The following is a 26,270-nucleotide window of genomic DNA, read 5'->3' as shown; positions in this document are numbered from 1 at the left end:
TGGTTTTTTTTTTAATTAGGTATTTTCCTCGTTTACATTTTCAATGCTATCCCAAAGGTCCCCCATACCCACCCCCCCAATCCCCTACCCACCCACTCCCCCTTTTTGGCCCTGACGTTCCCCTGTACTGGGGCATATAAAGTTTGCAAGTCCAATGGGCCTCTCTTTGCAGTGATGGCTGACTAGGCCATCTTTTGATACATATGCAGCTAAAGACAAGAGCTCCCGGGTACTGGTTAGTTCATATTGTTGTTCCACCTATAGGGTTGCAGTTCCCTCCGCAAACTGTCTTAATACTTCACTTTTGAAGGTAAGCACTCTCTTGTATACAAAGCATACACACACCATTTCAGACACATAAAACCAAACATCAACAACACCATCTAGTATTTTCCTAACATCAGCTGTGGCCTTAAGAATTAGGCTAACCAGCCAGGCATGGTCATACACCTGGATCGGGAGTTCAAGGCCAGCCTGAGCCATATGACATCCTGTCTCACAATGAAATGGGGGGAAGGTTAGCACAAAACTAACAAAAAGAGAAAATGCAATTCTCATAGCTCCGGTAACTATGGTAACTGCTTTCTCTGGAATGATTTCAACTAGCCGCTGCTAAAAACAGTTACGAGAACCCTGGCAGCCAATGATGGAGACGAACCGGGCAGGGTGAAAAAAAATCTCCAAAATGTGTATAATAGACTGAAGGCTCCGGACACCTAAAGAAACTCCAGAGGGGCCTTGGAGACTCCTCTAAGGTGACACAGACACAGGACCAAAAACGTTTTGGGAAATCTCTGGCAAGATCTCCAGTCTGGTGAGAAACAGATCAAAGGCCACAGCCTCTTACACAGCGTTCTGTAAACTTCCCAGAGGGCTGGCAAGATGGTTCAGTGAGTAAAGGCGCTTGCTGCCAAGCCTAATGACCTGAGTTTGATTCCCAGAACCCGCATGGAAAGAGGAAAATGACCGTCACCAGCAAGTTGGCCCCTGACTTCCACACATGCGCTGTGCCATGAACACAGCCACACATAAAAGAAATGCTTTTTAAAAAGCTTTAAAAGTTAAGGTTGCCCTCCACTACATAGCCACACTCAAGGCCAGCTGGGAACACATGAATCCCTTAATAATAAAATAATAATAATAAATTTAAAAGACAACATCTCTGACCTAATTTTGGGTTTCTTTTGGTTTTGCTGCTGCTGGTGGTAGTGTTTCTGAGACAGGGTTTCTCTGTGTAGCCCTGGCTGTCCTGGAACTCACTCTGTAGACCAGGCTGGTCTTAAACTCAGAAATCCACCTGCCTCTGTCTCCCGAGGGCTGGGATTAATGGTGTGCATCACCATGACCATCCCTGAAACCGTGGCTTGAAAGAAAAGCAGAAGTGAACAATCTACAGGAGATCCCACAGCGTCCCTGACTTCCGTGCTGGTGAAATGGAAGTAACCTTTACATGTCTCTCTGTCCTTGTGGGAGCGAGAACAGAGGCCGGCCATGCTGGTTCTCCCAGTCTCCTTGCTGCTCAAGTCTAGCAACTCATCGAAAGCTCCTTCCCACACAGGCATTGTTTGCTGTAACACATGGGAGGTGAAACAAAGGCGAGAGCGAGTCTCTGAAGTACATACCTATGTCGCTTATTCCTCTCTCGGAGAATACGGGCTTTCCTTGAAGGGGTGTCCAGGTGGGCCAATCAGATCTGATCTTATATTCAAATTAACCTAAAAGCTAAAAAGAATGGGATTCGGGTGAGGTTTTACAGGAGGAGAAAGAACCCTTTCTTTTTGTTGTTCGGAGACAGAGTCTCCGTAGCAGCCCTAACGGGTGTTGAACTCATGGCACTCCTCTTACCTACCCCCACCCCCCAAGCTCTGGCATTAGGGCATGTGCCATCATGCCTGGCCAAGAACCTATTTTAATGAGAACATGATCAGTCTACCTTTCCTTCTCTGCACTTAAAGTCTTTAAGGAAAGGGCGATTTCTTTAATTCATGTGTCTGCCATGGTCTCGGACGCTCTCACAAACTGGCTCTGGGGGGCTGTGTGGGCCCTCAGCCCCGCAGTGCTCACTGGTGCTGGAGAAAGATTTCTTCTGACTACAGCAAACTCTAGCTGCTTTTACCCTTTGTCCCATGACCTGCTCTGTAGCAGTGCTGACAGGATAGGTGTCATCGCTGTGACCACTGACCTAACTGAGAAGTCTTCAGAGCGAGAAAGACATGGAGAAAAAGCAAAGTCAGGAGCAGTATGGAGGACAAACAGAAGACCCCAGAGGCTGGCCCCGAGTGACAGGTGTACAGGCGTATGTGCTGGGTTCAAGCTCCATTTGTTTCCGATTCACCACACTTCAATGACTTAAGATGAAAGGCCGCTGAAAGAGAGGCTCAACTACCCCTCACTGCGATCCTGCTCTACCTCAAATCTGTATGAGCTTTCCATAGTTCGAACGAGCCCCAGGGGCCAGGGTGCAGTGAGGCAGGAACTGCAGAGCAGTGTCCCCAGCCACATCACAGGCCACCTGAGCTCAGCAGCAGGATGAAAACAAGGCTCAGCCCAGATTTAAGCTGCTGCTGCCCCACGGCCTGGTGTTAGCTTTGCCTGACTTTGGTAGTGGCGGTGAGACCTAGGTCCCCTGTGTCAGAATTTCTTTTATGTAAAAGAAGAGTTTACACCACCATTATTTATGGATGCTTTTACTATACAATTTCCAATGACACATACAGAAATACTATATACCTACATCTCTGTGATGCTAGAAGGGTCAACTCTAGGTGCAAGATATTTAAATTGCTACTTCTCAGAGTGTTTTCATATATTTTTCAAAGTTCACAATGACTTTTAACTATTTTTGTTGCTAGAGAAAAGGCTTAAGAGTTGGGGGTGGAACCCAATGGTAGGACACTTCTAAAAGGTGCAAGGCATTGGGTGCAATGCTTGGTACCACAAGGAAGGAAGGAAGGAAGGAAGGAAGGAAGGAAGGAAGGAAGGAAGGAAGGAAGGAAGGGAGGGGGAGGAAGGAAGGGGGAGGAAGGGAGGGGGAGGGAGGGAGGGGAGGGGAGGGAAGGAGGAAGCAGGGAGGAAGGAGAGAGGGACGATTGGCTGGCTGGCTGACTAGGCTTTAAGATAGCAACTAACAAAACATATGAAAAAAAGTTAAAATCTAGTACAAGAAAAATAAACACACCAACAAACACAACAGCTCTGTGTGTAGTTCAGCTAGATTGACTCTGAGTTTTCTGCCCACCAGAGGAGAAAGAGAAACCCAGTCAGGTCAGGGGTACACGGAGTGGAAAGAGTTAATGACAGAACAGCCTTACCCCTTAGACACTTGGCACACACTTAGTGGAAAGAGGGCTTTTCTGGCACAGAGTTATTTTAAAGATTTGCAGGACTTTATAGAGGGGACGTAGATTGACAGGCAGTCCTCCTACAACGTTATTTTAAAATAGTAAACGCAGCAAAGAATTAATTTCTTCGACCCTTGAAATATGCCAGGGTTTTAAAATTCAGTTCAGGGTAGGCAATTCCATGGGTGGTTTATAATTATTATGGCCTAAATCCACAGCCTTGGCCCAAGGCTAGAGTCTGAGGGTCTTGGGCATCAAGCCACCAGCTCTGTATGTCCCTAGGCAGTGCACCCTTAAATCCTAGCAGGCTTAAGCGGCCGACCACTTACTAGGTGCCTAGCATGACACAGAATCACATTAAGTACCATTTACAAACGACCAGGGGAAAAGAAGCTAAGGTTCTACGTGCCTTAGGGTCTTGGCGGTGAGAACCATAAAGCAAGGAAGCTGGAACCACTATGTCCAGAACCGGACCTCAAAGTATCGAGTCCAGGGTTTTAGAAGTGTGTTTATGTCGATGTAGAAAATATCTACCTATCTACCTTCCCGTCATTCTATTTAGGTATTAAACTAGGAATTATCAGACAATCCGAAAACCAAACTCTTCACATCCATTTGAACTCATCTTACAGATCATTTATGGTGATTACTCTCTCCATTTTTCTTTTCTTTTTTACAAATCTGACCTGCCCCTTAACATTAAATATTCTGAACTTTGTCTAGACATAGAATATGGAATCTTGAATGTGGGAGATTTCATCTGGTCTTGGAAGTGAAGCAAGGTCAGACCTGGTCATTACTCAATGCCTTGAACTATTTGGAATGCTCCCTGCCTCTGTGTTCTAGGTAGAGGAAATTCAGTTGAAATAGGCCCTAAGCAGTCTTACATGGGGGGATGTCCCAGACGGGCTGGTGGGCTGGCTTTGTGAAGCAAGCGAGTGAGCCTCTCCCCACCTCCACCTGTCTCTGTCTCCTGCTTCCGAGGTGCTGGGTTTCCCACGTGCCCGTGTGAATCTGTAGGTTACTATCGCCCAGTCCTGCTCTTTTATGAGTAAATTTAGGTCTTGGAACTGATAGTTAGTATTCCAATCGTCATCTACTTATCACAAAAAGTGCAGGGAGCTGCTAAATGCACAGCATCTGGTCATTAAGGGAGCTCTCAGCACTGCTGCTGGACTCTAAGACGTGCTCAGCTGGTCTTTCCACCCAGGCCGAAGATCTGGGCTGTGCCTCCCACGCTTCGCACTGCTCACCCGTGGCCAAGGGCATCACTTAAAGGTGGAGGGCCCTGCATTGGCAGAGGTCCTGAGACTTGGGAACTAAAATCTGTTCTGCCTGGTCACCTTGGAAAAGTCACTTAGCTTTTCGGGGCCCTAAGGGTCTCAGTTGTAAAATGAGAGGCTTGGATTAGAAGTAGGAAACACTGAAGAATTCTTTCAGTATGAAATGTCTAAGATTCCAGGGACATGATTGCAGCCCTTGGTTAAAACGCACGGGGAAGGTGGGGACTCTCTCTGTGCTTTGTAACACAAGCAGCCCCTGCCTACCTGCCTCAGACCACACATAATAAAATCCACAGACCCTGAGGCCGTTGCTCACTCTTCAGATCAATTATATACTTTCAAGCTGTGTCATTTGTACCAATAACCCCATTATGCTATTCCAGTGAGTGTCTCAAAATATCGGCTATTACCATCATCACTACTAAATTCTCTCCCCTTTCATCTCTGTAAACGTAATCTAACACACAGAAATCACGCGAAGGACATCCGGCCAGGGAGCACAAGGGCCCCATCAAACAGTGAAACAACTGATTACCTGCATGGACTTCCTCCAACAAGATTAAAACCAATCCCAGGGCATTCTCTTCCCGAGTCCTCCACAGAGGAGGCCTATTAGACTGAATACATCACTCGATAACGGACAGTGATCGAGAAGTTCCCCCAAAGGGTTCTAAGAAGTGGGCCATGCTGATACACACCCAGAGTCCCATGACTCAGGATAGGGAAGCAGGTCGAGGGCAAAATAGCAGGCCAGCTTGGCTTGTAACACAATGAGATGCTTCAAGCTGTGTTGCTCCTAGTTTTATAGTAACCTCCTTCCAATAACCCCACCATGTCCTGCAAAGGGCTCCTTCTGCTGAAGCCAAGCCCACTCTCTGTACTTACCTCCCCTTGCAGGGAAGTCCATGCCTTTCCCCCACGGGACCCATAACTCTAGACTAGCACACAGAAGGCCTCTGGCAACTGAAGGTGTTAAGGTGTCAACGAACAACTCTGCCACAACATGGCCTACGTCCACTCCATTCCATCCTAATGTGACAAAAAAAAAAAAAAAAAAAAAAAAAAGATGGCCTAGTCAGCCATCACTGGAAAGAGAGGCCCATTGGACTTGCAAACTTTATATGCCCCAGTACAGGGGAACACCAGGGCCAAAAAGGCGGAGTGGGTGGGCAGGGGAGTGGGGGTGGGTGGATATGGGGGACTTTTGGTATAGCATTGGAAATGTAAATGAGCTAAATACCTAATTAAAAAACAAAACAAAACAAAACAAAACAAGACGTTCCTAGTGTGGGCAGCACAACTCCTTTGAAGAGAAAGGAAGTAGGAAGAGAGACAGTTTCTGCCATTTCACTGAGAAGTCAGGGCTGCCATTCATCACAGGAGGTAAGTGCTAAGTCCAGAAGGTGACCAGGAGAAAACCCAGTGCCCACCTCTGAGACGTGTCTCTGCACCTGGGGCATTCACTACTTCTATATATTACTTCTCTATTATTGTGCTAAAACCCCATGAGCGAGGCGTTTGGGCTCATTGTTCTAGAAGGCTAGTGTCTGTGATGGAGAGCAAAGGTGTGTGTGTGTGTGTGTAACAGGAAGCTGAGGACTCACATCTTGAACAGCAAGCAGGAAGCAGAGACAGAAACGAGATTGGCACCAGGCTTTAAAACCTCAGATCCCATCCCTAATGACACTTCTCCTCCAGCAATGCCACACCTCCTAAACTTTCCCAAACAGTGCTATTAACTGGACCAGATATCCAAACATCTGAGCCTGTGGTGGTGGTGGTGGTGGGGGTGTTCGGGCACTTCTATCTCTATTCAAACTATCACGCCCCCATAGATGGGAGATGTTCAGAGGAACGTCCAAGAGGTTCCTAGATTCGGCCTCATCTACTGAGAATTGGGCAACCCCTAAACATCGGGGTTCCATTCCTGGGAGCTCTAACTCCCTGGGTGGTTGCACATCTGAGCCAGCCAGAAGAGGTCCACCTGATCGACATCTTTTCCCTCCGAGTTTGGGGAGGATAAAGTGATCACTTGTGTGCTCAGGGCTGAGAAAGACCTCCTTTTGGACCACCACTTATACAAACTCCCACGTGAGGAGCCCTGGCAACTGCACCAATTCTTATTTCAAAAAAGATGCCAAGAGGCATTTACTTTTCTGCTTCAGCATTGAGTAACTAACTAGCTGTTTTCCACCACCCAGGCAGATCCGAGCAGGTTCCCCATGCTGACAATTGCTGGAGCAGAGAGACTGAAAGCTTCAACTAAGAAGACTCCTCACTAGCCAGCTACAGCAGCACACGTGCAGTCCCAGAACACACACACACACACCACACGACACACACACACAGGTAATAATAGTTTTGTTTAACTGTATTCATCTACAAAGTCATAAGGTCATAAACTACTGAAGTTTTCAAGGATAGTTTCTGAGCTCCCAGTCAAAAACAAGAACCAGGGGTTGGAGAGATGCTCAGTGGTGGGGGCTATTTGTTGCTCTTTTTAAGGACTCGAGTTGAGTTCCCAGATCCACATGGAGGCTCACAAATACCCGTAACTCCAGTTCCAAGGCACCTCTCCGACTTCTGTGGGTATTGGGCATACATGAAGTACACATGCATACATGCAGGCAAACACTCATACACAGAAAACAAAATAAACCGCAAAAGCATTTCTCCCCCAGAGACAAAGTTTCTATGTGTAGTCCTGGCTGTACTAGAACTTATTCTGAGACTAGACTGGCTTCGAGAGATCCCCCTGCCTCTGCCTCCCAAGTGCTGAGATCAAAGTTTTTTTGTTTTTTGTTTTTTTTTTTTTTTTTAAGAAAAGCAAGAACATGCTGACTTCACACTGAAATGTCAGGAATGGCTAGTAACCCACCAGCTTTCAGGAAAAAAAAAGGCTCAGGGAACTAAAAATACCTGACGACTGAGTCACCCCGAGCGAGCTTTTAGTTGGGCACTGTGCGTTTAGTGAACTGCTGAAGAGAAGCTGGTCTCTCCCACTTGCAAAGAAGCTGAGAAGAACATGCCACCCTACTCCTGGAGAAGGGTGGGGAACCTGCCGCTCCCCAGAGCAGAAATGCTCTCTACCATAGAGAGACCAACCCAGGCTGAGAAGGAACAACAAACAAAACAGAAGCTGGCACCTTTCCTCTAGAGAGATCCCAGACTCTTCAGAGAGGACATTTCTAAGACAACAGTTTAACAGGAGACTCAATAGCTCCACGTAGTGTATTTCTAAAAACCTATACTAAGTTGAACTCTAATATCAAAGCAAATTCTCAGCTTACCAGAACTGGACAAATTCATGCCACTTTCTCACTTGCTTCCTGGACAGACCACCCTCATCCCCCTGCACCCCCACCTCTTTTCCTTTTTTCTTGAGTCTCGTGCACTCCAGGCAGATCCAGAACTTCTAGAGCAGCCAGGGTGAGTGACCTTGAATCGGAATCCTCTGCCCCCCACCTCTGGAGTGCTGTGATTCACGCCACGAGTCGCCTGCCCAGTTTCAATGCAGGGACCCAACTCAGCGCTCCATGCGTGCTAGGCAAACATTGCACCAACTCAGCCTCCTCCCCAGACCCGTCTACTCCATTTTTTTCCAGAGAAGGGCCCAAGTGTAGAGAACAGCTCTGCATCTACAGCAAAAGGACACCCAGGGCATGTTTCACATAGACCTGCAGAGAAGCTTCCAGAAAGGAGGGAACGGGCTGGCGGGGTGCAGGTGGGAGTCAGTGTGGTTAGGAAGCGGACAACCTTGCATCTCACCAGGGTAAGCATCAAACAGAGCAGATTTGCATGGAGATGGTTTGCCAAGCCCTTCACCTCCCCACAGGGAAAACCCATTTCCCCAGGCCCGCTGGAGCTGAGCTAACTCTCTCCTGCCCCTCTCAGCTCTGTGGCTCTTATGAAGTCTACCAACTGTGAGAGCAATAGAGCTCTCCTCCAGGCTGTACCACCGGGCCCTTTAATACAAGCATAGACAGTAATGACAGCTCCCGCATCTTCATTTTCCTGAGACTGACGGGAGCTCCCGGGGCAAGAAAATGTAGTGTGCACAGCATTGGAAGGCATGCTTTTCTTCAAGTTGTAAAAGTACCATGGAAGCTATGAGTAGAAACAGGAGCCTCTGCCAGGCTACAGTAGCAGGCCTGGACGTCACGTGGCTCCACCAAGTCTCAGACAACAGGTGTGAGCAGCCAACACAGATAAGTACGAACCACTGACTGGCACTGAGGGCCCTGGGCTAAAATGAAGAAAGGGGTAGTGTGGGTTGGACACTAGTGTGGGTTAGCCTCTGTTACCAGTCATGTGGATTCAGAAAACTGAAACTTCTAGGGTACAACCCAGGTGGTAAGACCCAGAATGTCTGGAGTCTGGATGTCAGAGGAGAAAGAGTCTCATTTGTATCCTCTCTCTTTCTACCAATGGCATCTAGAGTTGCTCTCCCTGGAACACACTGTGCTGTGCAGCTTTGGGTAGGTCTCTTGCTCGAGAGCCCACATGGTCTACCCAAACTCAGGTTTTGGAATCAGAGGCCCTGATTTGGAGTCCCGGTTCTACCAACTAATCTTAGGTAAATCATATAAGCTTCATGTTAATTTGTACTTTCCTCTAAAAATGAGAGAGCATTAGTTCCTTTACACGCTAAGGAGGGAAGGAAGCTGCCGGGTTAAACTACGTGGGTTAAAGATGCTTTAAAATTACAAAGTACCTACAGACATTTGAAAGGCTCACAAAACATTTTCAATTCCTTATAGGAAAGCTACCTTAATATTTCAGGGCTAGAGAACTGTTAGTCTGAAAGCCACAGGAAGGGACTTTCAAGATACGTGGCCAGGCATCTGTCTCCAGGCAGCCCTGAGCTTGGCTTTATCAGATCTTTGCATGGGGGATATGGAACAATCTGGAAAAATAAAAATTCAAAAGGAAGCACACTGGGCTGGTATATTTTGGGGTTTGAGCTAAATGGATTGCTTTGCCAAATAAAGAAATAGAAGTAAGTTCACACCCTCAAATGTTCCCGTCTTCCCACCCCTCCAATACAAACACCCTAATGTGGTTCTGGGTCTCTCTCTCTCTCTCTCTCTCTCTCTCTCTCTCTCTCTCTCTCTCCTCCCACTCTAGAAGCTAAATTTCTCAGCCTTTTTAAAGCCCTAGGGCGAGTCCCAACTGCCACCCTTAGTCTGCCAGAGACGTCCCTCTTTTGACTTTTGTCCAAATCCAGTTTTGCCCAGAACCAGCAGCACCTGCTCCAGGTTCCTACCCGGCCTTCCTTGGTGATACACCAAGGTGTCCTGGACACCAGGTAAGCAGCCCCTGCAATGTGGCTCTGGAGCTCCTCCTCTGCAGGGCCTTCCCCAAACATAAGTGTCACCTCTTCCTGCAGTGTCCTGGGAAGTGAGAAGCTGCCAGCAAGGGAGGGGATTCCAACAGAAGTGGGGCAAATCCTCACAACTGGGAAGAGGGCGAAAGCATTTCCCGAAAATGAATCCACCTGCTTGAAGTGACTGAGGCAGCGCTCTGCAAAGGAAAGGGACAGAGCCTCCCCGTGGGGCATTCATGCCAACTGTGAGGGAGGGGGTACTGTACAGACACCCTGTGCTGTCATTCCACCCGAGTCTCCCCACCCCCTGGTATCCAAGGCCTCAGCTTCAGTCTGTCTTCTGTGGGCATTATGCAAGAATATACACAATATCTGTAAAGTGCTGGATAGTACAACCCATAGGAGAACCAAATCCTTCAGGGCCGACAGCAAACCCTGGAGGAATTCAAACTGAGGAAGCAGAGGGAAGAGGGAGATGGCGTGGCAGTTGGTGATCCTCGAGAAGAGATGGGACAGAAGAAAGAAATGAGGTGTGCGCAGACACCAAGGTCACAGCTGAGCAGTGTGAGGCAGACAGAACCAGAGGGATAGGTTTGGAGCGGCGACCGTGAGTCACTGTGGAATGATGCTTCCACGATGTTTACAAGGGGAATTCCAGGAGTCAGCCTGGAAGCCGGTGCCACACGGATGCTGTCATGGCAGTGGGCAATGAGCTGTGTATATCCTACTGTTCATGCGAGGGGCTGACGTAAGGCCGGAAGTGTGGGGAACATTTACTTGGCCACTGGAACCAGAACTCTTGGCTCTGTGGGGAGTATCGTCACTCACTACTGAAGCCACAGTGACAGTCCTTGATGGCTTCTAACTCATCTTGTAGGAACTTCTGTAGCGGAGGCCTCCCTGATTCTAAGACTCTAGATCTAAGATTCTAGATTCACCGCCGTGGCCTACCCTCACATGTAAATGCCAGTCATAACTAGGAAATCTGCTAGTGCCATCTCTTCATAAGACTGACAGTCACCTTTCATTACTCTCTGCGTTGGGGATTCCAGCCAACGTCTTTCAAATGAACTCTTCCTATTTGACATTCTACACAGATGGGAACCCATGCTTTTGAGCACACAGTGGTTATCTTATAACCAGATGGAGCCTACTGGAAAGGCTCAATTAGGTGAACGCACAACCCCGGTGATTCTTTTAATCGTATTTTCTTGCCAGATTACTCCATCAGGCTGAGAGGTAGCCAGCTTGCCTTGCTGCTGTGCACTGAGAGAAAGCTGGACTTGCGGCAGCTTTTCGGTGTTCTAAAGACTACCGTGAAGATTTGGCAAACCATTTGTCCATCCATGAAGGTTTTCCATTTTCTGTCATTCAGAGAAGCTATTGTCCATGGCTCTATTTTTTTTCCCTAGTCTCTTGCCCTCTTGACTAAAGAATATCTCAGTAGGCCAAAAAGTTAAGAAATCTACTTCAGACATGTCTGCCTCGAAAATAGAGATAAGCCACAGTGGGGACAAGCGCCCGCCTGGAAGGGAAGAGATCTGGAAACCCCGCCATGGGGGGCGGAGGAGCTGACACAAGCTGCAGACTTTATAAGGCACAGCCTTCTGCGGCTCGGCTGAGACAGTCAATGCCACAGCGTTCTCTAGAGTTTTTTCTAGTGGACATAAGCTCATTTGAATAGCACTAATCCTACGTTAATCTAAACCAAGAGGCCATTTGGATTATAAAATAAGCTTCCGTTTTAGCATCCGAGGGAAACAGGACTGAGTCCTTTAGAACAATTGATGTCTGCAAGATTTCCACTTACTGAGAGACTTCCTCTGATCTGTAGTGCTGGCTGGGAAGACGGGCTACTCACAGGCCTAGACAAACTTGGCCTGAATTGAAGCTGTGCTACACACTACTCGTGTGACTTTGGGCAGGTTTCTTAACCTCTCAACACCTCATTAGACAAGAATAATAGAACCTTCCTTGAAGAGTCACTGAGAGGCTTAAATGAGATAGCCAGGGCCAAGTGCCCTTGCCAGAGCATCCTGTCATTAGGAGTTTAAAGATACAAACACTATGCTAACTCGGCAATGGTGTGCTCACCAGAGAGGGCCAAAAAGGGGGCTTGGTATATCCATCAAGACCACAGGACCTCGTTCCAGAAACAAATGACAGCTCTTCCAGCCTGGCTAGTCTGCTGTCTGACCTGCATGTGAGCCATCACCACTCTCCCACACCCACACCCAAACACACACACACACACACACACACACACACACACACACACACACCATACATATACCCATACACACACCCACACCACCCATGCACCCACACCCACCACACACAAATACACCCATTCTCTCTCTCTCTCTCTCTCTCTCTCTCTCTCTCTCTCTCTCTCACTCACACACACACACACACACACACACACACACACACACACCAGTGCACAATGCACTGCCACTGCAGACAACTAGCTTCTTCATCACCCAACCCAGGCTTGGCCTGGGATCTAATACTGCCTTTGGCTCTGACGTCATTATCTTTACCATGCTATATATCTTAACTGAAGGAACAGACTGGATGATAGGAAACATTCTACTTGGGTAGCTCACCGTTTATCAAGTGTTTGCGATGTTCATATATGACCTTCATTGCTCCTCAAAGGAGGCACAAGATGCATTTGTGTTGACAGTGGAGGCCAGCTTCATAATTTACTGCTCACAAAGTGCACACTCAGACATTACATCATTGGGTGCTTGCAACAGCTTTGAGTGTTAGAATATAAGCAAGGAAGCTGAGGCCTGGGGACCCCTCCCTGTGCTGGGCTCTGGGAAAAGCTCTAGGATCATGGGAGGGGAAGCCATGTTGGAGCTGGGTGGAGCCCACCTTCAGTCCCTCTGACAGGAGCTCTCTAAAGCCATTCAAAGATAGATATGAAGACATTTGCATTCCTCCTATGAGCCCTATGGTGACAATGTCAGTGCCACACCCACCCCACCTTCCTCTGCGGGGCTGACCTGTAATGGGTGGTATAAATGACAGACCAACGGAAATAGACTATTATCTAAATGGGAAAAAGTATCCCGGCTGTCTCCTTGGCTTTTTCTGTCGTCTCGCTGTACAGGACAGTCTTTTTCAATGGCATTGACAAGAATGATGTACATTCCAGACACAAGAGGGAACAGCAGCCAGAGCCCTGGGAGGCTGCTATTTACAGTATGAATACAGTTCAGGCCACCCAGGGAGTGTGGAACACAGCGAGCCTCCCTCCTTCCGCTGGGCTATACCCAATGGAGAGGCCTACGGTGGTGCCCGAGTCCCCTGGAAAGGTGCTAGGCAGGGCCCCCAGTATCATCTTCAGAAGAGGAGAAGCTCTCGGGAGCATTTGCTGAACCCATGACATCAGTGAACACCTCCCTCCATCGAAGATTCCAGTCACATCGCAAAATCCGAGGCAGGTTGAGTTCCCACCACTTCAGGGATAAACAATCTCACAAATGGTCACACGAGAAAAGCAATAGCTTGTCAGACGATATGTGTGGCAAACTGCTGACATGAACCACTCCGTGATACCTGAACATAAGCGAGGAAGAGAGAACCACGGACAATATGCGATCAACTATAGCAAAGAGGAAGAAAAGGGATATTAATGTACCACATCTGCTGGGCTACACATGACACACATCTGAAACACATCTGGGGCACTAGGAACGCTCATTACTTCTGGGAACATTGTTCAGTCTTGACTGTGATGTGCCCACCCAGGTTGCACTGTGTTAATGCATTGCCTATTCAAAAACAGATAAAACTTTCTATACCACATAGTAACTGGTTTCTCCAACAGAACAGATCAGACTGGGAGGAAGAGAAAGGAAAGGGGAATTTATGAAGCTTAGGAGTAGGGTGCTTGCACAGTATATGGAAAGAAGCCGGGCATGGTGGTGCACATGTAATTCTGGCACTGGGGAAGCTAAGCTAGCCTGGGCTACCCAGTGAGAGCCTGTCCCAAATAACATCATGGAGTCAAGGACACAAAGAGACAGAGTCTTAACTGGAAGGACAATGTACTAGACTGAAGAGAGCCAGGAGCTCAGCCAATCTTGGAAACATTCAGGGTGGCATAGCTGTAGGCTGACTACATTCAGCGAATGACTACATATGCAATGTTAAAAGTCTTACTGTTAATTTTTAAAAATGTGGACGGATGTGTAACAAGAGTATTTTGAGGCGTTATCACGGAAATATTTACAGATGAGCCAACATGGTTGTGTGGGACCAACTTTAAGATAAATGCGGCTTGGGGAGGTACTAGAAGAGGAAGGGAATTCCATTATTCACAATGAGGGGTACCAAGGCTGGGCCCCAGGGCCACAGGGGCGCAATACGTGATTCTCTCCATTGCGTACCCTTAAAATAGCCACAATGAGAGGCTAGCAAATGAACAGAACAAGAGCTTGGTAGCCAGTGAGCTCCAAACTCACCCCCAGCTCTCAGCTCCAGTCAATTTCAAGGCAAGGGCCCCTGAGCTCATGTGTGGCCATGACGTGTGTGAGCCGGCTGCTGGCATCTGGGCCATGTGCTTAGGTTGTGCAAATGATTTATTCTATCCAATTATTATTTACCATGATACATCTTCATTTGAAAAGTTTCTGCCTCTTTTGTGTGCTAAGCCCATCTCTGTATTTCTCTATAATGGGGTTTCCTGGCTCCAACTCATCAGGACTTCACATACACAAATGAGGGATACCAAGGCCCTATGTGTGGTACCTAATATTATCAGTGACGCCAGCATTTCAGGGTGAGTTATTTCAAGTGTTTTCTATTATCATTCACATAAACAAAGAAGTCTGAGTGCTGCGGGATCATCTATTGAGAACCAAGGAAACCTCACAAATAGAGCCTGGGCCCTGGGTGGGAAACCTTAGCACAAGGTTAGAGAGCTGGCGTACCAGAGTGAGCAAGCAGGCCCTAAGATGTGATGGGAAGTCGCCCGTTCACATGCTCCGTCAGGAACTTAATAGGCTTACGCACATGCTTCAGAAAGACGCACATGTAAATATGGCTGAACTGCCTTCCCTAATCCTAACTCTTACCTAAGGCTGCTGAGCTCACGCCTCTGCCCCCTCCCACCTCCCACAGCTTAAGAAATCCAACTTGGCGCTTCTCACATGAATGAATCCAGACCCCAGGGTGTCGGCAGAGGACAATATTTTCTATCAGTTTTATATTTCAGTAACATACTAGATTCTCACGGTTTTTGTCACTAAAGACACTGGACCTGTAAGCCCACCAAAAGGTGCCACTTACAGAGAAAGCTGGACTGAATGGATACCCTGGTTTCCTGGCACTGCTCATGGAAACTAGAAACAGTGAGAATACTTCATGAACAGAACCTTCTGCAGGAAATCCAGGCCCTCCCAAACGCCACGACCCAGTAACCATCAGGGCAAGGTTTGGACCTGTGTAGAAGAGTCTATCTGGATTCTTCTTTTTCTTTTTTCTTTTTTCTTTTTGTCCCGAGACAAGGTAGCCCTGGCTGTCCTGGAACTACTTCTATAAACCAGTTTGGTCCTGAACTCACAGAGATCCACCTGCCTCTGCTTCCAGAATGCTGGGACTAAAAGCATGTATCGTCACCGCCTGACTGGTTTCTGTATTCTAAGACATCGACTTCCTCAGATGCTAACATATTTGTCGACATATCTATTCATAAATAAAATGAAGGGAGCTGGTGAGATGGCTCAGTGGGTAAGAGCACCCGACTGCTCTTCCGAAGGTCCAGAGTTCAAATCCCAGCAACCACATGGTGGCTCACAACCATCCATAACAAGATCTGACTCCCTCTTCTGGAGTGTCTGAAGACAGCTACAGTGTACTTACATATAACAAATAAATAAATAAATAAATAAATAAATAAATAAATTTTAAAAATGAAGGTGATAAGCGATGTTAGGTTGGTTTTCCTTATTTGAAAGATTTTGAATTTGGGTGAGCCATGTTGGACTGACTTCCTGTCTGTGTTTTATTTTTTTTCCACCGCCCTCACTGACATGACTAAGTACATAAAAAAACTGTCCAGAGTGATGGTGAACAACTGGAAGACACTTGTTTGGAATTTGTCTCTTTTATTGGAGAAAAGAATAACTCATAACCATATCCCCCCTCCTTGAACGCACAAGGTGCCTGTGGCACAAACCGAGGGATACTATGCTGCCCAGCATTGAGCAAAGACCGAGAAATGATGACTTAAGGCTGGCCTCACTGACTAACATCTTGGACATTCAGTCACTTCCAAGGTGACTCTAAGGCAGACTCAGAGATAATCGGGAGTAAATAAAAGCAAGAGGCCGAGGAACATTTAGAGAAAACCCAAAACCCACAGGCAAAGTCCAGGAACCACAGAAGACCAGCAGGCTGTGTTTAAATCGGTGTGGCTATTTAAAAGCTCGGGTGTAACCACAGAAACACAAATGTGAGGAACCGGGAAAGCCTCTTAGACCCAGGGAAAGCTTTAGCAAGCAAAGCTGGCTCAGTGGGAGTGGCAAAAGGTATGGATGTCCTGGGAAACTTCCAATAGAATCAACAAAAGTCATGCCTAGATTTGGGGACAATGGAAGTGGACAGAGCTGGTTCTTATGAGGAGAGAGAAAAAGGGTGTGGCACTTACTAATGCTCCCCCGAACAGGAAGTCCTGAGGGGAAGGGCAGGCTGCTGTTCAAAGGTGACAACACAGAGAGGGCAGCTGTGGAGACACAGGGCCAGACAACAGAAGCTGGAAATGAAATTCTGGATGCCAGAGAACACAGGGAACCGCCTCTGGCACTGCCTGGACGTTCTGCCCAGAGGGCACCGTTGCAGCCCAAGGGGTCTAAGTGTTCCTTATTCTCCTTCGGAGACTAACCTGGAGGAGGAGTCTTCGACCTCTCCTGGCATTTTCTCAGGCTCAGACCCCTTCCTACTGAGGGACAAGGAACAGACAGATTCCTGACAGGTAGACAGACAGAGAACAGGGCCACAGATAACAATAAAACCTGAAAACTTCTGGCCTCTTCCTCACCCTCCACACAAAAGCCTGGCAGGTTTTCTCCTCCACCAGCAGCCACCGCTTCTGACTGTCGTCTGTCCAGGCTGTCAGGTATTCAAGGCTGGTACTGAACGTGTTTTTCTGAAGCTGTGGACCTTGTTAGCTCCCCTTTCTTTGTTTAAGTTGACCAATCCAAAATAAGGGGGAGGGGACCCATCCCGGGCCCAGGAACATAACTGCCAGCCCTGGTTAGGGGGTGTGTATTTTTGTTTCTGAATGTCCCCTCTCTACTTTGTGAGGAGTCTTCCTGCACGCTTTGTGATGTGTGTATGCTAATTCACTTTTAATAAAGTTTGTTGCCTGTTGCTACCTGCTGTGTCTAAAATTTTTTTTCTGTCATTTAATGCTTTAATTGGTGGAGAAAATGAGACCGATCAAGACCTTTAGACAGTAGAGTAGGGCAAAGAAGAAAAACATTTGTCTCCAAACTGCCACAAAATGCTTTAAGATGTCCATACAAAGCAGCTGCCCTCAACAAGTGGGCTTCCCAGCAGCCTCTAGGACAGAAAGCTGGATCGAAAATGGACGGCCTTCACAAAGGGTGACGTGGAAGCTTGTTTCATCTTGCCAAGGAAAATAAAGTGAAGAAAACCAAGGTTTCGAGCAGTTTGCGTAGCATGCGCTGCCCTGCGTATAAAAGAGGGCGAGGCGTGCCGTCTAGGGCAGGTGCTGAGTGCAGAGCTTATGTGTGCGGGGTGAGGAAATGGCTGACACTGGTCGTCTGTCTCTAAGGAGAAAAGCCAGGTGGAGGGATTGGGACACAAGTGCATTTACTTCCTAAGCTTTGTCCTTTTCAAATATTGAATAAAGTCATCAATAAATGTATAGTCTCACACACACACCCCTCCCCACCCCCACCCCCACACCAAGAAAGTCTCACATGGTAAATCAGGCTGACCTGGAACTCACTATGTAGCCCAGGCTGATACTGAACTATTAGTGGCAATCCTCCTGCCCCAACTGCCCATACACTGAGATAGGTCATGTGAGCTACCACACTTGGCTTTGTTATTTATCACTCATTAAAAAAAAAAAAATCTAAAACTAGCCAGAATTGCACTTTCTGAGTGTGTTTCTCATGCAGATTCAATACTGTGTACTTTTCAATGTCTATATTTTCTTCACATAAGTTCTCAGTGGCCAGGAAAGTGGCTTAGCAGATAAAAGGTGGCTGTCAATAAGTCTGACCATCTATGCTGGGTCCTAGGAACCCACAGGGTAGAAGAGAACACAGTCCCAAAGTTATCTACCCATAAAGTAACATGCACACGATGGTATGAGCACGCTCACATACATACATATAAACGCAGGAAATAGGTAAGTGTGGAAAAAAACAAACCCCAATAGCAACAAAAAGTAAGCCAGGCGTGGTGGCTCACACTTTTTTTTTTTTTTTTTTTTTTTGTTCTTCAAGACAGGGTTTCTCTGTATAGCCCTGGCTGCCCTGGAACTCACTTTGTAGACCAGGCCTCGAACTCAGAAATCCACCTGCCTCTGCCTCCCCAGTGCTAGGATTAAAGGCGTGCGCCACCACACCCGGCGGCTCGCACTTTTAACCCCATCATTCTGGAGGCAGAAGCAGACAGGTCTGTATGCTTGAGGCCATCCTGGTCTACCTATCAAGTTTTAGGCCAGCAAGAGCTACCAAGAGACACTGTCTCAGAAAACAAAACAAAACACCAAAATTTGAATGAAGAGCATTGTGTTTTAAAATTTTAAATAGGACTGATTTTAAAAACAAAACAGCTCTAGGTAATAAAGCAGACACACTTGTTGGTCTGGTTAGCAGTGTTCCTGATATACATCTGGTGGAGAATTTGTTGAACAAACCTCCCCTTGGCTGGGGCTGGGGCTGGGGCTCGGTTGACAGAATCCTGGCCTTGGGTGCCATGGTCCTCACCAAGTATGCTAATGGAAGGCCTGTAAGCCCAGCACTCTTCAGACACAGGTGATGTGATGGGCAGTCAAGGTCATCCCTCAGTTGCTGGCTAACCACTTACATACAAGAGAAAAATCAGAACCTGGGCAAACCCGCACTACCAATGTTCAGACTCTCAAGCCTATTCCTTATCTGGCTGTTGCCTAACGACTATGAAAGACCAGAGAACGGTTCTGTGAGTAACATGTGTTTTGCCCAATTGGCCCAGAGCACACATTTCTTGGTAACAGTGAGGTTCTTCATCAGTCTCCCACAGCCATTTTATAAACTGAAAATGTTTAATGCCCACACATGATGCCCTGGATCCAAGACAGTGAAAATTAATCTGTAGATAGAAGCACAATCCTCAAAAGAAGATGGGGTGGTGGCTGCCAAGGCTTGTAATCTCAGCACTTGGGAGGCAGAGGCAGGAGGATTAAGAGATCAAGCTCACCCTTGGTGTTCAGTGAGTTAAGACTGGTCTGGGAGACAGGAGACTGTCTCAAAACACAAACAAAACCAGTCTTCACAGGAAATAAGTTCGTGTGTATTTTCAATGTTGAAAAGAAGCACGGCGGCTTAAAATGGCTGTAATCACTGGGCATCAGGGCAGCATGCCTGAAATCCCAGGACTAGGAGGTTGAGACAGGAGGTCCATTGAGGAGTCAAGCCTGGACTCTGCCACAAACAACATCACACAACTGAGGGGTCAGAGGGGAGAGAGGGCTTAGTGATGCACTGGCCAAAATACTGGGCCAAGAAAGGCTGTGGTATAATCCTAACACTTGACCACATTAAAAGGTTTCCCACCCCTTCCGGCGTCTGTTCCTGGGATAGGCAAGATGAAGCAGAGAGGCTTACAACACCTCAAGCCCAGAGTCATCACCTCAACTGGTCCATGAACTTTCAAATCCTACATCCAATAAAAATCCAGATACTGTAGGCTCTGGCCCTGGCAGAAATTCTGCCAGATGGGATTCCATTATATTGGAAATGTCCATCTGCTGGGGTTTCACTTAACTGGATTTTAAATGGGGGAGTGGGGGGATTGAGTTCTCTCTCCTGTCTGTGACAGGGCCAGAAGTTGTGCTATGCTCTAGGGCAGGAGCTGTGGCCCAAGAGGACTGAACAGGCTCTGTCAGAAGTGACCAGGGAGAAGGTGTGAATTCAGGAAGGAGGGGATGATTGACTAGGGGCCATCCTTCTGTTAGAATTCTGGGGAAGGAGAGAACGGGACCACAACACAGCAAAGAGGAGGAAACCATTCTTCTAAAATGGCCAGGCGCTGAAGATCCAAGGCAAAAGCCCCAGAGGCAGGATCCTAGTCAGTCCTAGGTGCCCATCAATGAAGAGTAGTCACCTTTGGTGACACCCAGAGAAGGGAAAACCACGGGGGACTGGGTTTCTGCTAAATTCAAGACAATACAGAAACAAAGGTGGCAGGCATCTTTTCATTTACAGAATGCTACCCCATACCCCACACCCCCCCACCCCCCCACCCCACCCCCGCACTCCATGGGCACTTCAGTACAGGTGAATTCAACACAGCCTTGGAACCTTCAAAAAGCATCAAAGAGATAGTGTAAATGAAAGTGAAAGCAAAAGGGCTGAATGGAGCTTCTGCTAGAGAGGGGAGAAAGGACTCCCATTGCATGGCCATCTGGTTTATTTCAGGCTCTGTAAAAAGAGGGAGAAGGAGGGTGCAGACAGAAGATTCGGACAAGTAGCCGGCCAAACAGGGATCTGTCCTGCTCATGTCTCACGCCAGGCTGCTGCTGTCGCCGCCGCCCCCCTACTCAAATGACTAAGGAACTGCCTTTAAATGCACTCTGACACACGATCCCCGAACTTCCGAAAAGCACTTAATTCGGTAGCTCATGAAATCTTAATCTAAAAACGTTCCTCCATTTGTAAGCAAGCAAGCTGAATCACACTGACAACTGGAGAGGGAGGCTGGGTGGAAAGAATTCGGATTTGGAAAGACACCAGTGTAGGCTGAGATCCTGGGGACTTTTGTCTACCACTTTGAGAGATTCACTTTTAATCCCTTTCAGGATGACTGGTGTCTCAGGGAGGGTATAAGGTGGGAACTAAAATGTGGTGGGATTATGAAGATCATGTTAAAATCTAGACGGTGTTTAAGGGTGAAAAAAAATCCTGGGTGGTGGAGATAATGGAAAGTTACATGGAAAGGCGACCACACGCTATTTAGCAAACCTGTTATGGTGACCATACGCCAGGCACTGTTCTAGTGGTCCCAATAGCGCATATTTCTCTAATCTTTTAACCAAAGTACCAGCATCATTCCTTGCCTTACTGGCCAGGAAACTGATACAGAGAAGTTGGATAACTTGCCCCAAGTCACACAGCTAGGAAGAGGCAGAACGAAGATTTAAACCCAAGCACTTAGATGCCAAAGTCTGAGCTTCTACCCCCTCTGGACTCATCTAGAACTTCAAGAATGAGAACTCTGCCGGAAGTAGAATTCAAATCATGTCCTGCCTAGACCTAGGGTTCAAGGGATGGAACAACTCTTAGTCCTGACCCTGTGATGACCAGCCAGCTGTGACTACCCCAGGCCTTAGGTTTCTTCATCCGTACAATAAGGGGGAAGAGTTAGATGAGCATCAGCCTTTTGGCTTCTAAATATCATGCTGACCGCCAGCAGCGTGGACTGAGCTGCTTTTGGCTGCCTACCCGGACAAAGCTTCATTTATCTTCACCTGGGTAAAGCGGGTTATAATTATTTCTTCTGCTTCCCGACCTTCAGAGGATTATGTCCTTCCTAGTCAAGCAAATGAGGGGAGGCAGTGAGGAGGGGAAATGCATTCTGCTTAGTGTGACTGTAACCCAATGGTCCTTGAAAAGCTCTGGGCACAGATCATGTTGACTCTGCCAATCCTGCAATCTCTCCCAAGCCTGTTCTTGGAACCTGCCTCTGGGCCAGGTAAAACTTGACCAGCTGGAGGTGAGGGCACCACAAAAGAGGAACCAGAAAGTGGAACCCCCAACTGCGCACTTAAGGTGAACCACTTGATTAACTCAGCATTCAATATAATCTATTCCATTTGTACGCAGGCATGCACACATGCATTTGAGAGCTAAGACCTCAAAAAAGATCATTATGGGTGTATTCAACATCCCCTTGGAATCTAGCCAACTCCGGTAAGTCCCATCCTCGATACAGTCAATAAATGTTGTTCAGAGTGCATGGGTGGATGGAGAAGGGCCTCACAGATGGCTCATACAATTCTCCCCTTCCTAAGCATCCCAGACAGGTGGCTATCATCTGGCCTCTGGCTAGGCACTTCCAAGGTCGATGCTCTGGCTGCTCGGCCTGGCAGGCAGCCCGGGGCGCTGCTGGACAGATCTTGTGGGGAAAGCCCACGAAGCACCTAGAACAGTTGCCCCACAAGCTCAATAAAGTGCGCCTCCAAGTAGGTCAAAAATTGCTTCCCTACAACTTGAACCCATCGGTCGTAGGTGAGCCCCGGGATCCCAAAATGCATCGGCCCATCGAAAGGGCTTGTAGTCAGGCCCTTTCAGGTTTCCAGCATCCTGCACTCTCTACCCTGAGTCTGGCCGGCCAGATACCTCCCCCAGGACCAAGACTTCAGCATTGATCAGAGCGAGGGATGGCAGCCAGGAGGCCTCCGTCGGCCTTGTCCCCAACCTCGGTTCCTCGAGCAGGAGAGGACAAAGGACCTTTAGGAAGGCGTATCCCACCAATGGGTTGGGCTGCCCCGTCATCAGACAAGCTGGCCCTCTAGATCCCCGCAGTGCCAGGTGACAGTCCCCCAAACAGTCCCCACGGATCCGGAGCACTCAAGCTGCGGCGCGATGGGCCGAGCCACGCTGGGGACCGGGTAACTCGGGGTTCTGGCCCGACGCATCCAAGGCGCGATCCCTGTTTGGTGGAACTCGCCCAGCCGAGGTCTTACCTTCTCTCATTGACTCCAGCAGTCCAACCCGCCCGGAGTCCGGTTCCCGCAGCTCCGCAGCTGCCGGCTGCGCTCATAGAAATACAGCCGGAACCCCTGGCCAGCGCAGCTCCCGCCGCTACCGGCCCCGCCCAGGCAACTGCCGCCACGCCCCTGACGACCGCCTCTGCTACGCCCCCAAGCAAGGCTCTCCCAGTGTCCATTGGATCACCCAGCCGCCACTCTATTTGTTCATCGCGCTTGTTGCGTCTATATGGTGGCCCATTGGTCAGTAGGACTGCTCCTCAAGGTGGAGGCGGAGATTCTTAGCGGGCAATTCTCCTATAATTGGTTACTTTTGATGTCTTTAGCCAGTGGGCCTAGATGCTATTGGGTAAGGTCCTCCCCGAGGGGCGGGATAAGGGGAGCCGGCTAAAGGATGGGTTATGTTTGATGGTTGATGATACGGAGTAGAGGAGAGGGCCTATTGTGATGGCTTTCTGAGTTCTGGGGCAGAAAGGTCCGGAGTCTTATAGAGATGAACTGGGGAAAGAGATAGCCCAGCCGTGGGGTTCTCAGCACTGGTGTGCCCAGGAAGATGAACCTGTAGCTCAGGACGTAGGTGTTTGAAGTGTGGAGTCCTAACTTAGTAGAGCAGAGGTGGTGAGTCACTAAACCAGAAAGCAAGAGGTGGAGGCGACAAAGAGGTGGAGGCAGCAGCCTTTGACCTCTTTCAGCTAGGGAAGTGGGTGGGAACATGCAGGACTTTATGGACCTGTTACAGTCCCTATGATCTTTCAGCTTTTAACCAGCCCTTGTGGTTGGAGGCCACTTGGAAGAAGTGACCTTTGAAGTCAGACTGCAGTCTTGGCCGTGCCTTTTAGCCTTTTAGAGTTCTCACTGACTATATTTGGTAAGTGCTGGTTGCTGATAGAAGATCAGTACAGTGCGTGGTGTTCCACGGGCGTTTATCAAGACTAGCTATTCATCACTCACCCTCTCCATCCATGCACCTAGACTGGGTTCTACCATTCTGTGAACCTGAGGCTCTGTTCGCAACGGCACGTGCCTGATGGAGAGAATACTGACAACCCGAAAGGGAGCTCCAGTGAGGCAGCCACCGACACACTGCCAAGGCACGCAGTGTGGCTCCAAGAGAAGAGGCAGGAGACAGAAGGAACACATAGCCAGAGGAAGGAATTTAGATTTGAAGCAATGTTAAATTTTCTCTTAATACATTTCCGGACCCCGACAAGGAAAGCATGAGCCAACTCAAGGAGGAGGAGCCAGCACCGGTCTCCTGTTTGTTATTCCAGCAGGAAGCTGAGGCAGGAGGATTGCTTTACTTTGAAGCTACATAATGAGTCCTCCTCTGTCACAATGAGGCCTTGTCACAAACAAACAAAGCAATGTGAGCAAGTAGCAGCCTTTGAAGGCTACTTAGTGCGGATCCAGAAGTCCCTCTAAAATATCCCTCAGACTCCCCCATTTCTCATTTTGAAGGTATGGGACACCCCAGAGTGTGGACGGAAAGACTCTTGGAACTGCATTGAACCCCAGACCTTTCAAAGCACCCATAACTGTGGGACAGTAGAGAGGAGGAGAGGCTCCATTGCTCTTCGGTTTTCCCCCAGTTGTCATGTTACCTCAATAAAGTTTCTCCTCAATATTTATTTATTCCTCTGTAATCTGCTCTCTCTTGACAAAGAGAAGGCCAGGCTTTGGTAGCAAAGGATTTCACTAAGAAACAACCTCCCCCATGGTCATGAGTTCTCTTCTGCTGAGATGGTTTAGACCGTGAGAGATGAGCTCTGGGTTTGTCACCAGATAAGGATATTAACCAACTGGATGTAGTCACCTCACTAATACACAGGTACCAAAGCATCGTGTGGTTGGAGAGCCGTAAGTATGCACAATTGTTGATTAAAACGAAAGTCTTAAAAATGGGGGATGTATATAAATAGATTTGCTGCCAGTCGAGAGAGTTGTATTCATGACTGTGGGTGCAGGCGTGTGTGCGTGTGTGGGTGCACACACTTGGTTCTGAGCTACAGCTTTCTGGTTCTTCCCTTTAAATAGAGTTGGTTGGTGGCTATACACAGGGCTGCACACGTGCTGAGGAAGCCGGCTCAGCCTGATATGGGTCTCCTCCTGCCTGTAAGTGCTGAGTCATCATCTCAGGCCTTGGGATGGCTGTGGTGACTCCAGGGATCTCAGATGAGTTCGCTAGTTTGAATCCCAGCCACAAAGGTGACTGCAGTGAATGGCCGATACCTCACCACAGTAAAAGTAGGTTTTCCCTCCTGTGTCAGGAAGGTAGGATCGGCCAAGACATCTGTCCAGCTTAGGAATTCTCAAAGGATGAGTCACTGAAGCTCCAAAAGCGAGCAGACAAAGCCCAGGCAGAGGCGGAAGCTAGGAGGACGGGTACCTCTCCTTTTTGGCTGGGTGACTTAAAAAAGAATCCATTATAATAAGCTCACAGCACTGTTTCCCTGTGTGTCTCCACCGCTCTTCCAGGGCTCTTGCCATATTCTGTTTAATCATATTATTTCACTTTATAAAACATCCCTGTGGGAGGTCATTCAGGGGGCAAAAATGGCCTCGTTCGCCTTCAAGTTTCACAACCTCCAGGGATTGTAGACTTGGTGAGCCTTGGCCTGAGATACTCAGGTGCCAGAATATGTGTGTAAAGCTGATTTGAGAATGAATTTGACTGAGAATGCAGGAGAACTGGAGGTGTGCCTCAGCCGATACTGCTTGCCTACGGATCGCAAAGCCCTGGGTTCCATCCTCAACACAGGATGTAGTGTGATGCCTGATGTAGTCAGGCATGCACACTTGTAATCCCAGGACTCAGGAGGTGGAGGTAGGAGGATCAGAAGTTCAAGATTACATAGAGACAGTGTGTCCCTCCCTGCTCTCGTTCTGTAGTGACCCTGCTCATGCTCTACAGTGACCCTGCTTACAGTCTCCGGTGACTGATGCTCCAGGACTTCACTCGTGTGGAACTGGGTCTAACTCAGTCAGAACCTCTCAACAGGATTTGACCTGAGAGAAGCTAAAAAGTACATGGGAAGAGGGGAGAGTTGTAATATGGACTCTGCTCTGCCCAGCAGCTTCCTAACCTTGTCAATCATTGGAGGGTCTCAGGGAATGACTGAGAGCAACCAGCTTTGGAATCTCTGCTGTGGTTGCTTGAAGTCTGGTTCCACCCTCCTCAGCTTTGTGGCCCTGGGCAAGCACAGTGACTTCCCGTACTGTCCTTTTCTTTATCACATGCAGCCAACTGTAATATGCTTCCCCCTCTGGGGCCCTATGACTAAGCAGATGAGTTTGTAATGGACAGTGTTTCAAGCAGACCTGGCAAAGGCCAGGCTCTGAAGAAAATTTGTAATGGT

At 48.1% G+C, this 26,270-nt stretch overlaps 1 protein-coding gene and 1 long non-coding RNA gene across 3 annotated transcripts in view; one reads left to right on the top strand and one right to left on the bottom strand.

Moving 5' to 3' along the window:
- The window catches only part of Abhd2 (abhydrolase domain containing 2), an 88,336-nt gene extending 65,372 nt beyond the window's left edge, over positions 1–22,964 (bottom strand). The window contains exons 1-2 of the mRNA NM_018811.6: positions 22,891–22,964; positions 1,623–1,722 (exon numbers count right to left, since the gene is read on the bottom strand). The gene's annotated coding sequence lies outside the window, so the exon portion shown is untranslated. The remainder of the gene's footprint in view (positions 1–1,622; positions 1,723–22,890) is intronic.
- Positions 22,965–23,200: 236 nt separating this feature from the next.
- Positions 23,201–24,538, top strand: Gm31510 (predicted gene, 31510). Of its 2 annotated transcripts, none has more exons than NR_169073.1 (2): positions 23,201–23,263; positions 24,373–24,538. It is a non-coding gene; the product is annotated as a predicted gene, 31510 (long non-coding RNA). The 2 variants fall into 2 exon arrangements; NR_169074.1 differs by lacking the exon at positions 23,201–23,263 and adding an exon at positions 23,419–23,487.
- Positions 24,539–26,270: the final 1,732 nt, after the last annotated feature.

Source organism: Mus musculus, chromosome 7, assembly GCF_000001635.26.
Source record: "Mus musculus strain C57BL/6J chromosome 7, GRCm38.p6 C57BL/6J".
Classification (NCBI taxonomy): Eukaryota; Metazoa; Chordata; class Mammalia; order Rodentia; family Muridae; genus Mus; species Mus musculus.
Note: the sequence above shows the minus strand (reverse complement) of the source record. Positions and strands in the feature narration are given on the sequence as shown.